We start from the raw sequence: 19,693 nt of genomic DNA, 5'->3' as shown, positions 1-19,693 counted from the left end.
TATCTTCCTCCCCAACTTAAACTAGGCCTCAGGTAGAAGAAAATAATTTATATATATATATATATATATATATAATAGAATTTTTCCTCAGACAAAGCCCGTCACTAGATCCCACTGTGAGAAATATTCCCCTGGGAAAACAGCTGCCCACACCCTAAATGAAAGCAGTCCGAGCTCCCAGCCACATATCCCATCACCAGACAAGCAAGCCAGCCCTCAGGACACTGAGCCCTGGATCTGCAGGCACAAATGCGGTTCAACCTGGCAATAATGATGTACTCACGCGCTGAAAGGCCCCACAGGCAGCTGGCCCTCCGTTGGCCCTCACTCTCTCTCACACACCCTGAGTCCCACTGCAAGGAGGTGGTCCCCAGGCCTGAGGGGAACCGCACTGAAACATTCTCGCCTCAGCTCCCAGAACAAGGGGCAAAGGAATGGAGGGGGAGGGGCGGGGGGAGGGGGCGACTTTGTTTCTGGAAACAAGAATTCAAATCCTGCTTCTCCTAAACCCTGAGTCACCTCCTTCCCTTCCAATAGATCAGTGTGGTGGGTAAACATTTCCATATATGGAGAAGCAGGCTGGAGGATGTCAGAAAAATCACCCTTCTCTCCTCTGGCACTTGAAGAACATGCCCCACTAAAGACAGAATTCCTTACTCGGAGTAAATGATTAACCCCAAAAGAAGTAGAGTCTCAACTGTTCCATAGGCTCTCCTGTTACAGCTAATAGGCTCCCTCGCCCAAACATGGAAGTGACTGGCCTTCAACTAAGGCTTTAAGTTCCCCTTAAGAATGGGGCCATCTAGAATGCAGCTACATTTATGAAGTCAATTTATTAATCTGAGGAGGTGTTTGAGGGGATGCATCTGAAGAGGTCACCAAAAATCCAGCCCACAGTTTTTTGGGAGCAGATGAATCCTAAAACAACCCTCAAACTCGGATTCCTGACTCTCTCAGGCAGAGTCCTCTTGGAACTCAGTTTCGTGTGAGTTCTTCATAGAGCAGACAGCAGGCAGGAAGACCAGGAATAAAAGCAGACTTCCAGGAGAACATGGGAAAGGAGGAGTGGGACAGAAGGGTGAAACGTCCAATTTGTAAGATGAATTCCATAAGTTTGTAATGTTAGTTCTGATCTCAATGTCCTAAAAATTATTTGATGATTAAATCGAACCAGTGAAGTCAATCAGTGATGAAGCTAGTCTAAAATGACTCTAGAGAAGGAGAAAGGAAAGATGAGATGCTGGGGGGAAATGGTGGAGTGGGGAAGTAGGGGTGTGCTCAGAGAAGGAATCTGTATCTTGGCTTCCCGGTAGTTCTATGTCCTAGAAGAATCTTGTTCTATTGTTGGCTGTAGAGGCTTTCTACGTCAGATGAGGCATTTTTCAGAATCATCACCCACTCCTGGACTCTGGTCCTTCACCAGGAGGCTACTTGTTCTCATCCCCTGGCAATCTTCAGCAATAAACATCACTGATTGGGGAGTGAGGGGACCCAAGCCCTACACATAGATCAGTCACTCCTTACCACTTTGGATAAATTGGTTCTTCTCTTGTAGCTTATCTTATCTCATCTACAAAATGAGTAGTATCCCAAAATTGTCCAGCTATGTGCTCTAAAAGCTGCTTCTCCCCAGCCTATCGATATAGTCCTGACATTTATTCTGATCATTTGTTTTCTATTTTTGCAAGCATGCCACAAGTACCTTAAAAAAATGGCAAACATTTCATATTGATTGCATGTTTAATAAATGAACATAAATATAAGTAACTATTCAATGAGATAAGGAAACAGGATCAGAAAACCTTCCACCTTGTGCCAGAACTAGAACTCAGCATAGAATTCCTGCCAATGCGGTACTCCCAGGAGGTCCCTGGCGTAGGCTTGAAGAGGGTAAGGAGGTGGTCCTCATTTATAACTGAAACTAGACCAACTCAGTGGTTCTGTAGAAAGACTGTCATCTTTTCAGGACCTCTGAGTCCCTTCCAATATTCCAACAGTCTCATTTTAGCAGAGGAAAGAGAGATTCCATGGAAAATACTTGCCCAGGGATAGCCTGAGAACTCTGAAAAGCAAGGACCAAGGAGAGAGCTACAGGGATAGGTATGAAAAGCAGCATGAGGTAAGTTTCCATATCCTCAAAGGGATCTTTCATTCCTCAATGCATGTATGCCCTTCTTCCTCTTTGACCACTGAAAATTGCTGGCTCTGGGATCTCAGGAGACCACAAGGCCACAGACCACAAGGCCAATGTCCTTCCTATTTATGAATCCCCCCGCAGCATCCCTGAGGTCTCCAGTGAAGTAGAGACCATTATCTCCTGCAGCTGTAAATTCCATCTTTCCAACAGAAAGTTCTTCCTTATATGGAAATAAATATGGCTCCTAGGCCTTCAATCTCCGGCTCCTTGTCCAAACAAACAACCTATGTCTGTCAGATGGGTTTTGAACTTTTGCAGGTGAATATGGATGCAGAAAGAAGCTATCCAAGATCCCCTGGCTGCATCCTGACCACATGACACTGCTAACTTTTACTGCATTTGCTGCCAACTTGACAGCCATCCTTTTTGGGTTTTTACAGTAAATGTTAATGCTAAACAACCCATTCTGCTTATGTATCGCCAGCCTTGTGGGTTCACAAGAGGTACCCTATTCAATCCCAGTCACTGAGAGAGGAGAGGAGAGACCTTCAAGATCAATTCCTTATCCACCTCCATTCCCTCAACCACACCATATTCCCACCTTTTGTGGAGGAAGCTCAGGAATGCAGATCCACATTCTCAGCTCCCCACTGGCTCTCTCTGATCCCGCCAGACCTAAAACTGTCTCCAGGATACAAGACTGTTCCAAGGAACATGAAGAGAGAGCTCTGTAGGAAAAGAGGACCTTGCCAACACAAGTGCTCTCAGAATAACAGGCATGGCAGCAGGGCCAATTTGTCGTGATCTCTAACAACTGCCCGCACCATTCTGGACCTCAGTGTCCTTACAAAATGAGGGGAAAATGTTCTTTTCTGCCACAGTTCAGGTGTGGCACTATTTAGATTCAAGGCTGTGTAGGAATGATGCCTCACATTAGTAGTATGCTTTACTGTTGAGTAAACAAATGCTTTCCCAGACAATCTCATTTAATCTCTACTGACAACTATCCCTGGAAGATTATACCCACTGTAGTGACAGGAAAACTGAGGCTCAAGGAGGTTAAGTATATTCTCAAGGTCACACTGACAGTAAGTAGTTAAAAGGACACTGGTTTAAGAGGAAAAGTATTTAAGATTCCAGTTCCACTGCATACAAAATACATGATCTCAGGCCAACTGTTTAACTTTCCTAAACCTCAGTTTCTACAGCTGAAAATTAGAGATTAAAATAGCCCCTCTGCCTACCTCTCAGAGAAGTTATGAGGATCAAATGAGATAATGTAAGTGAAAGCCTTCTGGAAAACAAAAAGGCGTTGCAAAAATGTAGGGGATTATTTTGATTACCTGTCAGTGACTATGCATTCCATTGCAAAAACAAAAAGCAGTGAGGTCATGCTCAAGACAAAGAAACATTAAGGCTCTGGGAATTGAGGGGAAATGATTCCAGTTCTACAGGGTTCTGTCCATATGCGACTCACTCTTGCACTTGAAACTCAGCAGCAACTGTCAGATTTTCAACTGCCAAGTCACAGATGTCTACAGGACCACTCAAGATAAACTCTCCCTTTTTAGCTACAAGCAAATGCCAAGCCAAAAGCAAGTAATAGAGATGGGTGCTTGGGAAGACCCTCTGAGAGGCTCAGTTCCGGAAACGTGACCTGCGATGTTTTCCTTGGAGTAGTTGTTAGAAACACAGGCTCCAGTCTCTGCAACAAGCCCGTGGGGAAATAAACGTACAGTACAGAGCTATTTACCAGAAAGCACTAAGGAAGCTCCCGAGCATGAATTAATCAAGGGTACAGGATATTTCAAGTTGCAGATTCCAAAAGAAATCTCCAACCCCATTAAACCTCTAGCCCAGCTCACAGAGGATCAGCCTGTCATTTGGGCAGCCCAGGCAGCAGAGAAGCCCATTTACATACCGGAGGTCCTGCTACAGGTCACCAGGAGCCAGAGGGCACCCGAGAAGCTCTGAAAGCGCAGGTGCAGCTCTGGTTTCCTTCATGCCTCTCCCACAACACTAGTCATCAAGATTTGCTTCAACCCCAGAAATCCATTCCCAAGACTGAGCAGCACACAACTCAGGTGATGATTGTTTTTCTTTTCTTTTTCTTTCTTTTTTTTTTTTTTTTTTTTTTGTCTATTTTTAGGGCCATACCTATGGCACATGGAGGTTCCCAGGCTAGGGATCAAATCGGACCTGTAGCCTCAGGCCTACATGACAGCCACAGCAACACCAGATCCAAGCCACATCTCAGACCTACACCACAGCTCATGGCAACAACCCACTGAATGAGGCCAGGGATTGAACCTGTGTCCTCATGGATACTAGTCAGATTTGTTTCTGCTGAGCCACAACGGGAACTCCAGATGATTGTTTTTTGGCTGCATTTTATCATCTGTTTCCTCCTTGTGCTCAGAGAAAGACACTTGGTTAATTTGTTACATAAATATGTGAGTAACTACCAGGAGTGTGTGCCTATATCCTCAGGTATGCTACAGCAAAGGACTCTGAGATGCAGACAGTACCACAGACCTCACAAGTGTGGAAGAGAAAGACTAACCATAATACAGGACAAGAGACTTCAGGATTATCCCCCCTCAATAGGAGGAATGAAGTTTGGTGCTAGCTATTAAAAGAGGGTAGGACAGAGGAAAGGGGAAATGAAGGAGTAAAGTACATTGCAGGCAAGAGGAAAGATTTGAGTTCAGGCCATAAGGAGCTAAGTCCAGTGAAAATAAAGCTTAGAGGATGCGCAGGCACTAGTGGGAGAAGGGTGCAGATGGCTGGAGACAAACATGACTCAGAAAGGTAAACTGAAAGCAAATAATTGTTGCAGGCTAAAGTGACTAGATACTACTTCTAAAAGCAGAGTGGGTTTTGTTTGTTTGTTTTTTCAGAAGCAATCTCTGATCACACCATTGATCAGATTTAAAAAATAGTTTCTTTGGCTCCTCACTGTTAAATAATAACAACTCAAGTTTTTGAGTGTTTCGTCTGCGCTGAGCATTGTACAAAATATGCTGCATGCAATGTCCCATTTAATCCTATCAACAACTCAGTGAGCTGGACAGTCTGGATCCCATAATGCAGGTGAAGAAATGAAGGCTTAAAGAAAAAGTAAGCTGTGCCAGTCTCAGAGACAGAAATGGGAGAGGCTAGGATTAACTAACTCTCAGTGCATACTTAACCCCTTGCAATTCTACACCATACTCTCCATTTTCTAACCTTCTTCTTTGCTATTACCCAGACTTCCCTTGTCCCACTTCTATGAGATAAAATCATCTTCACATAACTATCACACACAAAAATACTATATAACAAACACAATCATCTCCAAAAATAGTTGACAAAATTCCTTATTTGGTTCTGTCTCTCCAGGAAGCCCTCAGAGTCAGGAACCTTGCCTTTGTTCTCAGCACCCTACATACAGTGGACAATCAATAATTACACATTATTCAGCTAAACAACGCCTTTGAAGGTTGGGCCAGGGAAGTAACACAACACTGATTGTAATTTCCACTGTCTTCTTCACAAAAATGGAACTAATCTCAGCAAGGTTCCCAAGATCCAAGAGGGATACAGAGCCAAGTCAAAAGATACTGGTCAAGGGTCATGTGCAAAGGTTCCACAGCTACTCAGGGGCTGCATGACCCTGAACCTGCAGATGGATGCTCCCAAGTCCCTTCAGAGGGAGACAGACAGAACACATACTTCCTTAAGAAAGGGGCAAAGTTCCAGGACCCTCACAACTGTAAACACTTTGCCTTTCAGCCTTAGTACAAGGACAGACTGAGCTAGCACAGTGGTTTTCTTCTCAGCAGTAGAGCTTTCCTTCAGGCAAAATGCTTGCAGATGCTAGGCTTGTAACAAAGATAAAAGCAAAGGTGCTAAAACTGGGCTCCAGAGCCTCCTTCTCTCCTACTCTTCCAAGCACTCGTCACCTCCCCTAAATACACCCCAACACCAAAGTCCCTCTCAGAGTCTCCCAGGCTCAGGGGAGACCAGCATCCTCTGAGCTCTTTATAGTACCTTCCAGGTCAGATTCTAGTAACCACCAAGTTCTGAGATATACCTCCTTGATAAGCAGCTCTGCATTTTTACCAGTGAGACAGACAATATACAGTCTAGCAGGGAAGAAAGAGGTCTCAAATTAGAAAACTTGGATGATAATCTATTTAGGAGCTGTGTTCTCAGAAGTAAGTTATTTAAATTTTGCTAAGCCTCAGTTTTCTCATCTGTAAAATAGGAAATAATATTATTATCCACCTAATAAGTTTTTTATAGGAATTAACTAATTTAATGCATAAGTTGCCTAGCAGAATGTAACGATAAATACTGTGTTAAGATCACCCCATCTATAAATGTATCTAAGTCCACAGATGGAAAAGCAGGTAGTACTGTATCCAGGGCAAAGAAGTAGCTCAGTAAGTGACAGGGATTCATTTCTTTCCTTCCTTGCTCTCATGGACATTTCAACTTAAAAAAAAACAAGATGATGGCAATAAAGAGCTAAGGGAGGAACACATTTTGTGTTCCAAATTCCCTACAGCTTGTCTTTGAAAATATTGCATTTTGTCTCTGGAATTTTGAAACTCATAGCCATCTTAGGCCTCCAAGTATGTCAACCAAGACAGTCCAGGTTCGAGAAAGTGAGTTTGAGAAAACAACTGATCCAGTCACTAGCACAGAAGTGTCAGACTCGGCACCCCAGTACCTGGCTTCCACACCAACCAGCTCAGTAGCCTGAAAATGCCACCTGTTCACGGAGGCGCAATTTCCTTACCTGTAAGTAAGGATAAGAGCAATCCTGCCTTCTACCTCCAAATAATGTTGTATAGAACCAGGGAGTTAATGGGTGAGAAAAACCTTGACAGCTTCACAACTCTATACCTGCACGAATTCCCAATGGTCTAGAGGCCCCTGCTCCAGCTACAGGATTCCCTGTCTCTCACCAGAGTTTTGCCCGGCTCCACTGAACATCCTGAAGGGGCTGCCAAGTTAACCCTCAATTTCATCATGGCTTTCCCAGTGGACTCCTCACCAGTGTTCTGCCCTGCAAAAAAGGTAATGTCCAACTTCCTCAGGCCAGCATTCAGGATGAGCCCCAACCCATATTTCCAGCCACATCTCCCACAACACTCCCACTGGGGGCACCAGGCTATAGTACACGCCCAATTCCTCCCAACTCCAAGATTTGGCCACACTTTCCCCCTGGCCTGTACCTCCAAAGATCTCTTTATTTGCTGTAAGGACGAGGAACCCTTGGGAATGTTCTATGATCAGTGTGTAGTCAGCAGCAACCTCATTGCCCCATCCTTTCTCTAAAGATGTTCCCGCCAATTACTGGTCCATAAACATCGACACCATGGTAAGAAGAAATATTTCTTTATTTCTTTGTAGTCAACTAAGCTTTTCATCTGCCATACCTTTTTAAATGTTTAAGGTAAGATATGACCATGAAACCCATTTTACAAATGAGAAATCTGCGAGTCCAGAATATGGTCAGTAGCTGAGCTGGTAGCCAAGCACAGCGCTTTGGGTCCAGGGGTGGTAAACACTACATTCTCCTCCAGCAGCAGAATACAATTGAAACCCTGCTATAAAAGGTACCGGCCGGAGTTCCCGTCGTGGCGCAGTGGTTAACGAATCCGACTAGGAACCATGAGGTTGCGGGTTCAGTCCCTGCCCTTGCTCAGTGGGTTAACGATCCGGCGTTGCCGTGAGCTGTGGTGTAGGTTGCAGACGCGGCTCGGATCCTGCGTTGCTGTGGCTCTGGCGTAGGCCGGTGGCTATAGCTCCGATTGGACCCCTAGCCTGGGAACCTCCATATGCCGCGGGAGCGGCCCAAGAAATAGCAAAAAGACAAAAAAAAAAAAAAAGGTACCGGCCTCCCAGTCACCTCACTTCACAGCCCTGGGCACATCATTTTTCTTCTCTGAGCCATAAAATGAGGGCTTTGAGGTCACACCCCTTTCTCTTTCCCCCGAAAGATTTCAGAAATAAAACCTTATAGAGGAACCAACAAGGTAATGTCTTATGTATATGTCAGTTCCATCTTGAGTTTTCCCTCCCAAATTCCCACACCTATCCCAAAAGAAGGAAGAGGGACTGACCCAAGTGTCAAAAAGCCACCAGCCCATCATTGATAAGTCCACAAATAACAAATGCTGGAGGGGGTGTGGAGAAAAGGGAACCCTCCTGCACTGTTGGCGGGAATGTAAGCTGATACAACCACTATGGAGATCAGTATGGAGGTACCTTAGAAATCTATACATAGAACTACCACATGAACCAGCAATCCCACTCTTGGGCATATATCCAGACAAAACTTTCCTTTAAAAAGACACATGCATCTGCATGTTCATTGAAGCACTATTCACAATAGCCAAGACATGGAAACAACCCAAACATCCATCAACAGATAACTGGATTAGGAAGATGTGGTATATATACACAATGGAATACTACACGGCCATAAAAAAGAACAAAATCATGCCATTTGAAGCAACATGGATGGAACTAGGGACTCTCGTACTGAGTGAAGTGAGTCAGAAAGAGAAAGACAAATACCATATGATATCACTTATATCTGGAATCTAATATACGGCACAAATGAACCTTTCCACCAAAAAGAAAATCATGGACTTGGAGAATAGACTTGTGGTTGCCGAGGGGGAGGGGGATGGATGGGGACCCTGGGGTTGATAGATGCAGACTATTGCCTTTGGAATGGACCAGCAATGAGACCCTGCTGTGTAGCAATGGGAACTATGTCTAGTCACTTATGATGGAGCCTGATAACGTGAGAAAAAAGAATATATACATGTATGTGTAACTGGGTCACCATGCTGTACAGTAGAAAATTGACAGAACACTGTAAACTAGCTATAATGGAAAAAAATAAAAATCATTATACAAACTAAAAAAAATAAAATAAAAGTTAACAAGAAAAAAAAAAAAAAGCCACCAGGACCTACAGGACAGCACAAGGAATGCCATGTGGCAGCATCACCACGCAGACAGACCGGCAAACCACTCCCCAAGAACAACTGCCGTCATGGTCACAGTGCATGAACCTTGTCAGCAAGTTACTGGTTTGATTGACAATTTTTAATAAGCTCAAGATGCATGAGCATTAATGTGGACTGCACAGTTTGCATCTTACCTGCCTCATGGCCTACAGGCTCCAAAAGGGAAGGCAAAGGAAAAATCTCTCTTTCCTTCAAGATTCTGAGGACATCAGCTTCTCTTTTTAGCATAGGCAACTGCAACTGTGCCTGACCACAACACTCTTGTCTGGTTCCACCTCCAAACAGTAACTGGATAGCAGGCCATCGTGCCCTCTCTGTGTGTTCTCAAGTCCAAATGCTCACTGCCACACTCTCCCAGGACCATAGCATCCTAGAGATGGCAAAACCCAAGAAGCAACTGATCCAACTCCTATAAACAACTTGTCTGAAGCATTCATTCAATCAAAATGCATCACTGATGTCTCTTTAATGCACAGCAATAAGACGATAAGGTTCTCAAGAACCCTGCAGCAATATCGTCAGTGGCTTCCCAATGGCCCAAATGCTTTATCTAATATCTTCAGTTTCTCAATAACTCAGACTCAATCTTCTACTTCCACCATAAACTCTCTCCCACTGCCACTCAGCACACATTCTTTTCTTTACTCAGAATGAACTCTTAGCTTGTGGTGCTTTTGCTCAACCTAATACCCTTCCCCGCACCAAGATCAAATATAAATATCCTATACATCCTTCAAGGCCTACTGGTAGTTCTCAACTGGAATGAGATCATTCTTTGAAGAAAAGCCATTATTTCTACAATGTCTCACGTGTTACAGGATATCCAGCATCTGATAACTACAGAACAATTGTCTGGCCTCCAGCTCTGAGACAAAAAATGCTCCACCACATTTGCAAAAGCCCTTTAAAGTGATGTTACTGTCCCCAAGAGCCAATCACCTGACCACTGTCACGCTGCATGAAAGCTTCCTCGCTTCTCAGTCAGCTGGAATAGCCTCTCTTCTCTGAATTTGCTCAGCCTGCTATCTAGGACATTGACCGTGACCTTACCAGTACTATTCTCACTATGGACTTGATATATTCCCTTTCCAGGGAGGGCTCCCGAGGGGAGAATCCGTGACTTATCTCTGCCCACAGTGCCAAATCTAGCACAGAGCACAGGCTTATAGTAAGTGTTTAATAAACATTCATGAGCAAATTATGTAAACAAGACAACTGTCCAGGGCATGATTCTCAGGAGGAGATTTAACTGAGCTGGAAAATTACAAATCAACTATTGCTGTCAAAACTAAGGAGAACTCATTTCAGAAACTGAGACTAGGTAAGTGGTCTGGTTTTTGGGATATTAAGTATATTGATAGGATATATTTTATCTAAATAAACAAATATTAAGAAGACTATTATACCAGTTATATTACAGTATTATAATTAATGGCACATATTAAGTATTTGTGGATAATAACCCTGGGCATTTTCATGGCTGTGTTAGTGACAAGCATAGTCTCTCCATTAGCTCAGGTTATTTCCACCTGCCAAAGTGACTTCCTGAACTGCAGAGGCAGACTGCTAGAAACTACATTCCCCACACTTTCTTGAAAGTAATAAATTAGATTCCAGCAATAAGATGTATCTGTGGGACTCTTAGAAGTTGGAAGCAAAGTTTAAGTCCTACTTCTACTGGCAAACAATACCTTGGAATCAAGAGTGAAAACACTGCTCCATTTGGCAATCCAAAGCCCGCCACCAACTTTGAGGATACTGAGAAAAGTGTCAGAGTCCTTGGCAGGGGATTCCTAACCCCACCTTCCTTATCCCTGGATTGTAGCTATGAAATATATTCTTAAGCACAATTGCTATAGGTGTAGCCTCCTGGTTCCCACTGCTCCAGCCTTTCCAACAATTTTGTTAGCATCTCTTTCTCTGAATTAATCCCTTTCCATTTAAATTATGTGGAATGCCTTTCTAGCACTTAAGCCTGATACATGAAAGAGGGGGGAAAAATATAGATCCATTAACTGATCATCCATTCATCTATTTCTGATCTGTTCGAGTAAGACCTATGTCTGTCCACACCTAAGACCTATTCCCTTGCCTCTATTAAGGGGAGAAAAATATCTTACTTTGTTGTAATGAGCCAAACAGACCTCAGGGACATAAGTAGCAGGTGTCAGAAACTAGTTTATGATCAACAGAAACTCTAATTCCTGTAAAATGAAGCATGGTTTTAGCATAATTACTGACTCGTCTGAGAATTCTTCGGCTTGACCTTTTTGTTTTCCAGATTTGCCACTGAATACTTCAGTACCTCAAAGGCATATCAGCAGCACACCTAGCCCATCTGCTCTGTGCAGCCCCACAGAGGAGGCCTTCAGAAATGTCTGTTCCTATCCTTGTTTCCTTATTTGTAAAATAGGGATAGCAACAGTACCTTCCTTGTAGGTTTGTTTATAGAATTAGGTGGATCACTGTGAAAAAAGCAGCTTCAACAGCGACTGGCACACAATAATTGCTTACTAAGTCTGGCCTAGTGCATAACCTAGAAGCATTCTTAGGGCACAGGTCTAAGTCCTATTTTACAAATAAGGAAACAGTCTCAGATTCTATAACCCTCCCAAGGTCAGATGGCTGGTGAGCAAGGGGTGGAGGCAGAATCCAAATCCAGCCCCATGACCTCCCACCAAATCTGAAGCTCTCTGCACCTCTGCATCCTGCTTGCTAATATGCACACCTAATGGAAAAAAGGTATTAAACAGGAAGAGGAAAAACATCCCAGACATAATGGGGCTGTACCTTGGGAACTCTCTGGGCATCACAGGATGATGATAAGGCCAATGTCATAAGCCCTGCCCTTCAGCACAGTCAGCTCCTATGGGTAAAATTAGCACAGTTCTGCTCCAGTGCTGCCTGGAGCCCCGAGGCAAAGCTCACCCCAGGCACAGCACAACCTCACCTGACCCTCACTCCCAGGAAGGGACCCTCATGCACCTCATTAGGGCCTAAGATGACTCATTTTGCTCTTTCAGACTCTGGCTGCTGAGGTCACCTCTTTGCTCTCCAGAAAGGCAGCTCCAAAGGAGAAGTAAAGATAAAAATGCAAGCAACTCTTGTGCATTCCTTTCCTCCAGGGCCGCTCAGGAGCAAGGATGCTCATGAGCTGCCAGGCCAGCTGTGTACTGGGGGAAGGAAGCTATGATGAGGTATACAAGCCAGCTGGGGACCAAAGACAGACGCTAGACCAGATGCACTCCTGAGATCACTCTCCTTATGCATTCTTTACTTTTGCGTGCTGTAGAACATAGCACCCTGATGATGGCCACCAGGGTCTCCTCTGTATCCTCACAACCCAATGCCATCAGACTCAAGGGCAGAGCTCAAATGCCACCTCTCCTGGGACTTTCCCTGCTCCTAACCCTACCTACCTAGAATTTTCATCACAACTTCCACAATGCCTTATCTCTATCCTTTTCTATTTGGCACTTACTTGTTCAACAAATATCTCTTGCACACGTACTTTGTACTTAAAGATACAGAAATAAAAGGAATAACAATTGCCCTCAAGGAAGGGCAACTAACTTCAATAAATAGTCAAATATGAAGGAAGTGGAGATATCAGGGGTCAGAGGTGCTTCCAAGCAGAGGTGACAGCAAAGCAAAGTCTTAAAAGGCACAGAGGAGCTACCCTGATGAGGTAGGAGAGGAGTGATGTTTTGACAAGGTAGGTAACAGTGCGTGTTAAGTCATAGAGGCTACAGAGAACAACATGTGTGTTCCTGGAGCACAGGATCTGTTTAGAGATTAGTGAGACAAGGATGAAAAGAGGCAGGGGCCAAATTCCTAAGAGTCTTCTATTTTATAAAAAGGGTTTTGGATATTGCCCTGAATGAGGAAATCATTGAAAGATTTTAAAAACAGAGATATGGCATGAATAGATTTGCATTTTTGGAAAATCACTCAAGAAAAAAGACAGAGAGTAGAACAGAGAAAAGTGGAAATAGAAAACAAAGGCTAGTTGAGAATTACCAGAACACTTCAGGAGAGACATGGTGAGGGTGAACCGAGGCAGAGGGAGCAGGTGGGTCAGGTGTAGTTAGTTACCTATAGTGCATAGGTTAAGAGGAGTTACCATGGTCGACTCAATAAAGTCTGAGGATGAATGGATAGAAAGGTGAGATAAAGGGAGGAAGCATCCAGAATGAGTCGCAGTTTCCAGGCTTGGCTGAATGAATAGATAAATGTTGATTTCATTCACCAAAGTGACAATGCTAAAAGACATGCTGAGTCTAAGGTAACATTAAGATTTCCACTCAGAGTGTCCAAAAGGCACTTACATATATGGGTCTGGAACTCAGGAGTTCCAGTCTCAATATAACCCCCCAGGGGTCATGAGCACACAGATACAGAAGGAGGCTGAAGACAAAGCTCTGCAACACATGGGATGTGAGCAGGAACAAGGGCCAACAAAGGAACCTTGAGGACAGACAAAGATGCAGGGGAAGAATGAAGAAAGCCATGGAAGCAATATCGGTCAAGAGTGACCATACAGAGGCCAGATCAGAGAAGTACTGACAAGAAATAAACTTGGCCCCATAGACCTGGGTGAGAGCTACTTCGGTCAGACTGGAAATAGGCTAAGAAGCCGAAAGAAGGCGAGGAAGGAGAGACAAGTGTAAAGACAGAGAAGCAAAGAAGAGGGATGGCATGTTGTCAAAGAAGGTTATGTGAGTATATATCTTACTTCCCCTACTAGACAACAAGCTTAGAGAGGAGCGCTGCCCAGCAGACATATAATGCAAGCAACAAATGCAATCTGTCATTGGCTAGCAGCCGCATTTTTAAAAAATCAAGAAGGAACAGGAGAAATTAATTTCAATAATATATTTTATTCAACCCAATATATCCACATTTATTGCATAAGTAATGAACATAAAACTTATTAATAAGATATTTTGCTTGTTTACACTAAGCTTTTGAAATCTGGTATTTCACACTTATAGCACATCTCAACTTAAACTGGGTTTATTTTAAATCCTCAACAGCCATGTGTCATTCCTATTTAAATTTGATGAGTCAGGACTCAGCATGGAAGCTGGCACACTGCGTTCTTTTTTAATATAATAAAATGAATGGACAGGTGATGGATGAAAGAAGAATAGATGGATTGTCATTCCATTGAGAAAATTAGTGAAGTCTCAATGCTTCTTTGCCTCTATCAACTATACTTTAAATTTCTAGTCTCAGGTCACACTATGATTGGACCCTTGGTATAGTGCAATGTTAATATAAAACAGCATAACTTCCATTCCTTTTAAACTTCCTTCTTCCTTCAAAAACCACAAACATTGTCAGCCTCTCTAATTTTCTTAGAGCAAAACAACTCTGTAAAACACTGGTCAGAAGATCTACCACTCACACAGGTCTCAAGGTCATGTACCTGAGCCTCCATTTTCCCTGCTATAAAAGTATAACTCCAACTCTGCATATCTCATTAACTCACTAAAAATTCAGAATAAGGAAAATACTAAAGTATTATATAGAGGTAAAGTATCACAATTTTTCCTGTATTATAAATATAAACCATATGAGCTTATAATACTATAAATGTCTACCTGTACACACACAAAAGCAAATAAAACTCTGTGTGACCACATTAACATTAATACTTAAATTTTCAAAATCACTAGTCCTCCCTTCTCTCTTCAAAACCCACAGAAGACGTGGTCACAAGCCTTAGGTAAAGACTTAAAAGCTCATCTGACCATCCAGCACCTAATTTTAGCAATAAGACCAAGAAGAGTGGAATTCCAGTCATGGCTCAGTGGAAACAAATCTGACTAGTATCCATGAGGATGCAGGTTCGATCCCTGACCTTGCTCAGTGGGTTAAGGATCCTGCATTGCCGTGAGCTGCGGTGTAGGTTTGAGACACATTCTTGGAACTGGCACTGCTGTGGCTGTGGTGTAGGCCCGAGGCTCCAGCTCTGATTTGACCCCTAGCCTGGGAACCTCCATATGCCGTGGGTACGGCCCTAAAAAGACAAAAAATAAAAAATAAAAAAAAGAACAAGGATAGGAAGTGGAGGTCCCTAGATGGAAAGGGCGGGGGTTGCCCATGGAGTCACATTATATGAGTGGCAGAGCAGAGCCTTAAACCCTGTTGGTCAGAATCCAGCTGTTTTGTTGGCTCCCTTTATGTGACCCCTGATTTGTTTAAAAGCCAAACTAAGAATTACCCAGCCACATAAAACTATTGATACACAGGTTGCAGAGTACAGTACTGATAAAAATTTTAAAATAGATAAACTCAGCTATATATGCCATTTAGTCCGAACTCTGTTCAACTAGCGAAAGGCAAATCATTGCTCTACTTGGTATTTCTCAGCCACACATTTTCCAATAAAGTACTTCTGGCAAACCAGCCATCACAACCAGCCTCCAGCAGACCACACACGTGAAGGCATCACCTTTCTGTGCTGACCACACAGCCAAAGCCAGACTGGTGCTCTCAAAACAGAACGCAATACATCCTGGCAGCAGAAGGCAGGGCCCGTTTATAAGTGCTGTTGTTGATTAACAAACACCTGTTATACGCCAGGTAATCTTCTAAGCACATTACAAATATTAACTCATACAATCTTCCCAACACCTCTATAACTAAGTGCCATTATCATTATCCCCATTTTACGACAAGAAGACTGAGGCACAGAGGTAGCCAGCAGCAGAGCTGGGAACTGAATCCAGGCAATCTGGCTCAAGCCCAGTGCTCTTCTGCACATGCTACACTGCCTCTCAGCTGGTTTTGTTTGTCTTTCTAGTTTTTTGGTTTTTTTTTTTAATTTTGTTTGCTTTTTAAGGCCACACAGGCAGCATATGGAAGTTCTCAGGCTAGGGGTCAAGTTGCCAAAGCCACAGCATCACGGGATCTGAGCCATGACTGCGACCTACACCACAGCTCACGGCAACTCTGGATCCTTAACACAATGAGCGAGGCCAGGGATCAAACCTGCATCCTCATGGATATTAGTCGGATTTGATTCTGCTGCGCCACAACAGGAACTCCCCATCTTTCTAGTTTTTATTGTTGGGGGAGGGGACTAGAACACAAACGTTAATGGATAGTAAGAGATATGAAGGGCACACGACCAATACACTCTCTCCCTAAAGTTAAGTGACAGGAGAGGCCAATTTTAACCAAGAACCAAGTTACTGATTTGCTCTGAGAAAAGTCCAGTCACAAGACCAGAAATATACAGCAACCATGAGATGAGCATATTCCTTGTCACCACCAGGAGGTGGTCTCAGAAGGGGGGAGGCAAGTCAGAGTTGGCAGGAGACACAGACTAAAGTGTCACCTCTATCCCTGCCAAGGTCAGGCTGCGGGGATTGGCAGGCACTCAGGGAGGCTCCCTCTTCCCTGAGCACTGCCGACCCTTGCAGCAGGGATTCTGATCCCCATCTCACAGAGGAGGATAGTGATGCCTCTAGTTCCTCGCAGAGACCAGTTCATGGGGCACAGCAGCAACATGGTATAGAGGTGGACTGTTCAGGCTCTGCAGTCAGACAAACCTGAGTTTGGGTCCTGTTCCTGCCACCATGTGACACTGTATGAGTTACATGCTGAGTTCTGACTTCCTAACCTGTGATGTGCATAGGGTTAATACCCCTACCTTGTGGGGTTACTTGGAGATTTAGAGACAATGCTTGCAAATAGCCTAACACCTGGCCCAGGGCAGCTACTACAGTCCTCTCACTTATCAGCAGTTTCACTTACTCGAGGCCAACATGGGCCAAAAAGATTAAGTGGAACATTCCAGAAATAAGCAAGTCATCGGCTTTATATTGATGTAGCTTGATAAAATCTCAAAAAAAAAATTGGTCATCCCCAGAGTGAATCACCCCTGCACCAAGTGTATCACTTATCTTAGTCACTTAGCAGTCAGCTCAGTTATCAGAACTACTGTCTCAGTATCAGTGTTTGTGTTCAAGTCACCCTTCTTTTATGGATGGCATGGAACACAAGAGTAGCTGGCAATTCAGATACGCCAGAGAAGCTGTAAAGAGCTTCCTTCAAGTGAAAAGGTGAAAAGTTCTCGACTTAGGAAAAAAAAATTATATGCTGAGGTTGCTAAGATCTACAGGAAGAATGAATCTTCTATCCATGAAATTGTTAAGAAGAAAAATGAAATCCATGCTAGTTTTGCTGTTACACCTCAAACTGTAAAAAATTATGACTACAGTGTGTGATAAGTACTTAGTTAAGATGGAAAAGGCAGTAAATTTAATTTATACTATAAGATACGTTGAGAGAGACCACATTCACATAACTTTTATTATAGCATATTATTATAATTGTTCTATTTTATTAGTTATTGTCATTAATATTTTATTGACCTAATTTATAAATTAAACTTTATCACAGTATGTAGGTATAGGAAAAAACAGTATAAAAACACAGCACTATCCTCGGTTTCAGGTATCCACTGGCATCTTGGAACACATCCCCTGTAGATAAGGAAAAACTGCTATATCTGAAATAAAAACAAAAATTGCCTGACATGCCCCCTGCCTCTGGATCTTTCCTCTTCCCTTGAGGAAAGGATAAAATGGATATGCTGCTCTTATTTCTTTCTTCCTGTTCTTTCAGTGGCACTGCTATGTTCACAGTCACCTAAGCACAAAGTCCCTTAAGCCCCTCAAGCACCCAGTCATGTCCTAAGCTGTTTCACACAGATGCTCTTGCCCACACTCTCCCTTTTTCCTAGAAAGCTTTTGCTGAACTCCTATTCATGTTGCAAAACCCAATACAAGTGTCATTTTTGACTTCATTAAGCCTTTCCAATAATCTCTTCCTCTCTGCTTTGTACGCACATCAATTATTACACTGATGACACTAAAAGAGTTGACCAGGAGTTCCCGTCGTGGCGCAGTGGTTAACGAATCCGACTAGGAACCATGAAGTTGCGGGTTCGGTCCCTGTCCTTGCTCAGTGGGTTAACGATCCGGCGTTGCCGTGAGCTGTGGTGTAGGTTGCAGACGTGGCTCGGATCCTGCGTTGCTGTGGCTCTGGCGTAGGCCAGTGGCTACAGCTCTGATTCGACCCCTAGCCTGGGAACTCCATATGCCGCGGGAGCGGCCCAAAGAAATATCAAAAAGACAAAAATAAAATAAAATAAAATGAAAGAGTTGACCAGTACACATAGATATGGCAACACAGGTTGCTAAAATATTTAAATATTTTAATCAATTTAAATATGTGCTTACTCATTGGTAAACAGTTTCTGTTTCGAGACTCCCAAATGTCCTCCTGCCACCTCAATTTTCTTAATTCCTCCCTTAGGACCCCTTGAGCCTTCCCACAATCCAGCAACAAAAAGGTTCCCCATAGCAGAGCCGGTGCCCCTTCAGTAAAGGATATTATATACATTATATATCACCCCTATCTATACAGATAAGTCACCTGTAAATGAAATGTTGATTGGCATGCTTTTTGGAACAGGGTGGGAATTAATCACTGGGTAGGATGCTCCTTGAGAGTCAGAAGCACGTGACTCCTCAGCAACCAGAACACTCCACTCCACACAGGGCAAAGCTTGTGACAAACACTGAAGTGATCCACAATGTCTCCTATGCCTCTGCCTCCTCAGCCACTACTTGGCACATAGTAGGCCTTCAATAAGTACTTGCTGCCCGAATGCCCCTGCTGTGTGCAGCTTTCGAGTCAGACTCAGTGTGACTCTCACCTCCCCCAGCTGCCCAGTCCATCCCTCTGACCCCAGCTGCTGCCTCTCCAATCCATCTTGACCCTTTCCAATGACATGACCTAGAGGCCGGCTCTGTGCTCCACACCCACAATGTTTCCCTGATTCTGACAAGTCCAATGCCAACTCTCCTGAAGCTGCACAGGGGTCCTCACTCTTGATGTCCTTCTAGGAAGAAAATGACCAAAGGGAAATGCATTTCCTCAAAGTACACAAAGGATAGGGAATAAATATAAGAAGTTATCTTTTACAAGTTAGCCAAAGCTGTTAAACACAACTCCTTATAGTTTTATAACCCATTGGGGTTTTAAAAACAGTGGCACATCAAATTGATTTACTTCCCTTCCTTCATCATCCAGTGTAGTAGGAAGAACAGGGATTACTTTCTCCAATATTGGTGATGGGAGTTGACTTTGCCATGTAACACAGCTGAATCACATCAGCCACAACTGAATTCTAACCTCAAAAATCTCAATCCAGAGCTGTCTGGTTTCCTTGGATAGGTGCATCTCTTGAATGCACAACATTATGGACTAGGATATAAAAATGCAACATACAATTCCCTGCTGTGTCCTTATGGTGCTGTATTCCGCTGTGTAGCACTTTTCACTCTCTCAAAGAATGGATCTGTTTACTTGTCAGATACTGCAAGCAATTTGAGGCCATGGACCTTGCCTATCTCATCTCTATACCCCAACACCTAGAACAGAGCACAGTTGACTATAAAAAGAAAAGAGGATGTGGAGTCAGACCCAGTATTGACACCTT

The 19,693-nt window shown here is 43.4% G+C and overlaps 1 protein-coding gene across 4 annotated transcripts in view; it reads right to left on the bottom strand.

The window, feature by feature from the left end:
* Positions 1–19,693, bottom strand: part of LPP (LIM domain containing preferred translocation partner in lipoma) — a 680,491-nt gene that overhangs the window by 621,000 nt on the left and 39,798 nt on the right. The window contains exon 1 of one of the 4 annotated variants that reach the window (XM_047788620.1): positions 284–629. The exons of the other annotated variants lie outside the window; for them this stretch is intronic. The gene's annotated coding sequence lies outside the window, so the exon portion shown is untranslated. Of the gene's footprint in view, positions 1–283; positions 630–19,693 lie in introns of those variants that run through there. 4 annotated transcript variants of the gene reach the window in all.

This window comes from Phacochoerus africanus, chromosome 1 (assembly GCF_016906955.1).
Source record: "Phacochoerus africanus isolate WHEZ1 chromosome 1, ROS_Pafr_v1, whole genome shotgun sequence".
NCBI classification, from domain to species: Eukaryota; Metazoa; Chordata; class Mammalia; order Artiodactyla; family Suidae; genus Phacochoerus; species Phacochoerus africanus.
This window is presented reverse-complemented; position numbering and strand designations above follow the sequence as displayed.